At 43.1% G+C, this 6,000-nt stretch overlaps 1 protein-coding gene across 3 annotated transcripts in view; it reads left to right on the top strand.

The window, feature by feature from the left end:
• Positions 1–377: 377 nt before the first annotated feature.
• LOC149311544 (cadherin-related family member 5-like) overlaps positions 378–6,000 on the top strand; it is a 67,597-nt gene continuing 61,974 nt past the window's right edge. For all 3 annotated transcript variants that reach the window (XM_089527356.1, XM_089527355.1, XM_089527354.1), the window contains exon 1: positions 378–569. The gene's annotated coding sequence lies outside the window, so the exon portion shown is untranslated. The remainder of the gene's footprint in view (positions 570–6,000) is intronic.

Below are 6,000 nucleotides of genomic sequence, written 5' to 3'. Positions count from 1 at the left end.
AGTGTAGTACCGTGATCAAATTGTCTGTGTCCCTTTGTTTCCATGGGGTGTCCAAGATCCAGCTCTGGATATTCGTATGGTCACATAACTACATCAGTATTACTTTGTCTGTAAGAATGCCTTGGGGGCCGTCTCTCCCTCCTTGGGCCACTGGGTGCCACTGGTGGCCACTCTCCCTTCCCTGGGCTCCCTGGTGTAAATGCAGGTCAATCCTCCATGTGCAGCCAAGCCGAATCCAATTACCAGGCTGGCGGGAGGGCATTAGCTGGACGCCCACCTGACCAGCAGGGCCCAGAGGGTTAATGCTGAGCCTCCTCCTCAGCCGCAGCTGTTGCCCAGCTTGTTTGCTCGACTGCCTTGCAGGAAAGAGAGAGAAAGAGTCTGCCCAGAGCCTTTCGCAGTGGTCCAGGTTGGTCCAGCTGGCGAGTGGACGATGGAGCCGCAATCCTGGACCAAGCCAGGGTCAGCATCAGCATGAGCTTTTGAGGGATCTGGTGCCAAACATAGGCTTCCTGAGACGGGCAGATTCTTGGCCAGGCACAACGTGGGACCATCTCCCCAACTCCCAGGTAAGGGCAATTTTGGGAGACTGAGACAGAGCTTGGCTCTGGGCACCTTCCAGCTTTTCTGGGCTACTGTTCTTTCTAGAGAGATATGAATCCCTTTTCAAGATATGCTCAAATATCTGATCTTTTTGCTATTAGACCCGGCAGTTGGATGTTAGCTCAGTTGTCTAGCTGACAGCCATAACTTGGCATAAGCCAAAGCAGCACAGTGGATGGAACAGTGCTGAACGTTACATCCAGAGCTGCAGAAAGCTACTTGGTTGGACTAGGACTCTTCGAATTTCCCTATCTATACAGCCAAGGGCTTGGGATTCTGGACATAGTAATTTCCCCCAGATACAGTTGGATACACTGGTGTCTTCCATTTCAGTGAGGCACTGGATCCATGCTTTTGTGCAAAGTTCACAGGAATAATAATAATAATAATAATAATAATAATAATAATAATAATATAGATTTATTTGTATCCTGCCCAATAATGGGGAATCCGGGTGGCTAACAGTAATAAGAGAAATACAATACAAAGAAAATACAATACAAAATAATCCCTTCCCAAACACATAACCAATACTTAAACAAACATAATAAGCAATTTAAATACAATAAGCAAGTAAAAGAATACAGCACAAGTTAAATAAGGAATTGTGCAAAGTGATGGATCTAGGGTCTGAGAGAAGTGTTCAGGACTTCTGGACAGTTCCTTTGAAATGTCAGGAATAGACTATTCTAGAACATGGCCACATAGTCTGAAAGACCCACAAAAACTATGGATGCTGGCCATGAGAGCCTTCAACTTCACAGTTCCTTTGAAGTCTGGATGAAAACCCAGACTGGATCCACTGCCCCACTGACATGGAAGCCACACACCACTGGGTTTAGTTATTATTTTTTAAAACCAGTAAATAAATAAAAACAGAATACATAAGGACACAGAAACTTCCAGAGAATGATGATACTGAATTTATATTATCTATACTTCAAATTCCATGTTATGTCTCTTCAAATGATTAAATCATTTTTTGACTCTCCTTCCTCCCGGTGCTGGTTTTTCTATAATCTAACCTTTCTTTGTCTGAATAATTTCCATCAGTTTCTCCATAGCTCTATCATAATGTCTTCTCTTCAGTGTGATACATGAGGTTTTTAATAATTATTTCAATTATGATGAAATTTTCCCATCTAGACCTTATCTGGTGCACATCATGGTAGTAAAAGAGTATTAAATTTTTCGGGTATGAAATCTCATATCAATGTAAGGAGAAGATAAAATATTTGGAGAACCAAGAGCGGTAGAAACATGAACATACCACTGTCTAAGGAGGAGCCTGTATTTGAAATCTATAGCTGGAAAAAAGAACTTGGCTAGTTTGCAATTCCTCAGCCGGTGCGGCTGGTGGACCTAGGATTCTGGGAGTCATAGTCCAACAAAGTAACTTTCTCCAGTGTTGTTGAAATCATTGCATAAAAGAGGTGATGTTTTACATTGCTGAGATCTACTCATCTGTCAAAGGGATCCCCATTTCTTTTTTTCCTGTTGGGTTAACAGCTTTCTCTTTGCGCAGGCATTTTTGGAGAAAGTTGCTTGACTCTGCTTTTGATTTCTTTGCTTGCTTTTCCTGAAATTTCACCGTTTTGCTTTGTTACTATTTATGGATTTATTTTGTATTTGTCTTGATTCATACGGTCATGTGAAATAGTTTCATTTTAGCTTTTGCCCACTGTCCTGGATTCTGTCCTTTGGACAGAAGGGTGAAGAAGAAATATTTGGAATTTCAGGCCAATTCAGCTGCATTTTGAGCCATTTTACGTGCTTTACATGAATTCTGTTTTAATCCTTCCTCTCCTGTGATGGGCAAGGGAATCTCTTTGAATAAATACTTTGGAGCTCTTTCTCTCTTCCTTACTGGGATCCAAGGGAATTTGGTTTCCTCCTCTTTTGTTATCTCACTTTTTTCCCTTTCTAGTCACTGAATCCTGGAACAAGTCAAAATAAAGATGAGCGTGCCATTGAGCATCTGCAAAATGCTTCTGCCCATACCCCCAGCAAATGAATAAAGAAAGACAGGCAGCCCCTGATCAATGCAATTCCCTTGCCCCTTTGGTGTCAGAAGGGGTTCTGTTAGCCATTAGACTTCACAGCTGTCTAAGGCTGCATCCACACTGCAGAAATCATCCATTCTGACACCACTTTAACTGCCATGGCTCCATGCTATGGTATTCTGCGAGTGTCAGTTTGTTGTGGAGACAAACTACTATTTCCAAAATTTCATAGCATCGAGCCATGGCAGTGAAAGTGGTGTCAGAGTGGATTATTTCTGCAGTGTGGGTACGCAGTAAGAAATACCCACAATTTGGGGTGCAGCTACACTATAGAAATAACACAGTTTGACTCTGCTTTAACTGCCGTGGCTCCATCCTGGGATTTGTCGTTCTGAGAAGCACAAGCCCTCTTTGGCAGAGAAGTCAAAAGACCTTCTAAAACCACAAATCCCAGGATCCCATAGACTAAAAGTGGTGTCAAACTGCACTATTTCTACAGTGTAGAGGCATCCAAGGGCTTCTTGCTCACTTCTTTTCAAGGAACAACCTGTAACTTGGGCCAAACTTCTCCCACCCAACTTAGGTCCACCTGATATTTTGGTGATCCCCATTCCTTCCTCCACAGCTATGGCTACCATTTGGGCTACCGATTAGACCTGTGTGGCTACCAAAATGTTTGGCTACTGTTTCACGCACTGGTGTGTAAGATGTTGTTTAGCCCCTGCATGACTTACTCCGGTTGCATCTATATTGCAGAATTATGCAGATGGACAGTACTTTAACAGCCTTGCCTCCATGCTGTGGGATTTGTAGTTTTGTGTGATATTTAGCCTTTTTATCAGAGAGCTCTGTTGCCACAACAAACTACAAAGCCATGGCAGTCAAAGTGGTGTCAAACTGCATTAATTCTGAAGTGTGGCAGCAGCCAAAATGACCTTTCAAAGTGACCCGAAAGATTAAAATGCAGGTTGTTGTTTTCATTTTATTGTGCAAACGTTTATTCGTTATTGACTCGCTTGTAATTTATTTAAAAGGTTATATGCCGCCTGACATCGAAAGAGCTCAAGGTGGCATGCAATGAAACCAATCTGACCGATGTAAAACAATTTAAAACATTGCAAAAACCACTTAGACTAAAAGCAAATTTATCACGTGATGAAAGAGGACAGTTTAAACAGCATAAATATAAAACAACTCATATGGGTGGATTTCTATAGAATCTATAGAATCAGCTAAGCACTAAATGCTTACCAAAGGTAAAACAAAGAAACAGATTGCTGTTAGCATTTTCTGGTAAGGAATGGACTGGATGCAGCCATTTCCGCAGCCAGGTCTGCCATTGCTTGAAGAAGAGCCATGTCAGGAAAAAGACTGATAACCCTGCTCCAGTTCATCATTGAGTAGGGATGGAAAGAATATTTGAAAACATTTGGAAAATGGTTTTAAAATGGGTTTTTTGAGTGTTGAGACAGACTGATGATTAAATTCCAAACTGACAAGAATCTTTGCAGTTTGGGACTTGTTCAGCTTCAAATTCGCACAGGTTTGTTTTGTGCAGAAAACAGCATTTTCTGCACATGAAATAGCATTTTCAGCAGGGAAATCTATGCAGGAATATTAATTCCAGCATGAAACATGCTGTTTCTTGTGCAAAAACATGCAAATTTTATACGGAGCGAGTCTTGAATTGCAAATAGCCTTTGAAAACGGTGTGATTTTCAAAGACCTTTTTTAACAACAGGAAGAAAATGGTTACGATTACTTCTTGGTCTAAAGGCCTTAAAGGCACCAGAGCCTATCTTGGAAGCTAAGCAGGGTCAGTACTGGTTAGTACTTGGATGGAGGATCACCAATGAAGATCAGGTGCTGTAGGCGACATTTCAGAAGAAGGAAGCAAAACCATCTCTGAATATTCTTTGCCTAGGAAATTCATGGAGTTACCAGGCAACTTGAAGGGTTGCACACACACACACACCACACACCTTCAAAGAGAAATGTAATGAAGAGTTATAACCCTATCACAGATTTCAGTGGAAACCACAATGTCATCCCATGGGAGTCACATGAAAAAGGCTCAGTAAGGGCCCCACAGTCTCCTCAGGAGAATGAGAGTGCAATTCTTGTTCATGTAAATAGGATGCATGCAAGAGAATCTCCCAGTCTTGCAGTATTTTACCATTTAATTTTGTTAGGTGGAGGATTGGGCTAAATGTGGCCTAGGGGCCAGCTTTTTTTCCAGCTGTAAGAAGAAGGAGGATGGGAGGAGGAGGATGGGAGGAAAGGGAAAGAAAGAAAGAAAGAAAGAAAGAAAGAAAGAAAGAAAGAAAGGCTATTCCTGAAAACCTCTAGAAGCGAGATGCCTTTCCGATAGGTTGCAGGGTCCTGCTGCAGTCTTTAACACGAGAAAAACATCCATTCTTTTCAAGCCCAGCAGCAGAACTTTGTTTTTGGCAGTCATTCTGTAGGGCTGGTGACTGTCCCCAGGGCCAGAAAATTGCCCCTGTACTTGATGCATTTGCCCACCCTTGGCTAATTGGATCATGTTTCACATGCCCACTAATGCCAAGGGAGTTTCTGTCCCTTGGCATTAGGATCTTCTAACTTGGTTGCTGCTCAGCTCTGATATCTGCACTTTGGCGCACTAAAATGATGGACTGTGGCGGTCTGGTTGGGGTGCCACATTGGAAAGCATATCTATGCGTTCTGAGTATTCTTTCATGGGGGAGATTCAACAAGATGGCCAACCTCCCCAAAGAACGATCCCTCCTCCTGCCCCGCCTGGCGCATTTAACGGGAACGTGACCAGCAGAAGTCACCAGGTGAACCTTTCCATAAACAGGATCACCTCCAAATCCCTCTAATCACATCTCTGTTAAAGGCGCGGTTGCTAGGGCCAGGTGCGAAAGCTGACACACACACACACAGCGCAGGGGGTGGGGAGACTCAGCCACCATTTCGCAACCTTCTCTTGCGTAGGTTCCTCGACATTTTCTTCCTTATATTTAGGTGGAGACCCTTAATTGCTGGGGACCAGACTTGGCTCCTTGAAGTCCCAATGGGACCGTTCTTGGTTTTTCTACATCAGAGGTTGTCAACTTTTGATCCTCCAGCTGTTTTGGACTTCAGCACCCAGAAGCCTTTGCCAGCATGGCCAACAATGAGGGAATCTGGGAGATGAAGTCAAAAACATCTGGAGGACCAGAGGTTGAGAACCACATGGTCACATCTCCTCTGCCCTGACAGGTTTGGACTCCCATTCTATATACTTCAAACGCCTCTTTGAAGGCTTCATTTATGGTCAGTGGCAACTTTATGCTGAAATATGTTGATATATTGGGCCCTCACCCTTTTTGCCTCAAGCTCCATCCTCCACAGACATGTGGCCCTCAACAAC

Source organism: Sceloporus occidentalis, unplaced genomic scaffold, assembly GCF_023333645.1.
Source record: "Sceloporus occidentalis isolate IW3139 unplaced genomic scaffold, rSceOcc1.0.p SCAF_5, whole genome shotgun sequence".
NCBI classification, from domain to species: domain Eukaryota; kingdom Metazoa; phylum Chordata; class Lepidosauria; order Squamata; family Phrynosomatidae; genus Sceloporus; species Sceloporus occidentalis.
Note: the sequence above shows the minus strand (reverse complement) of the source record. Positions and strands in the feature narration are given on the sequence as shown.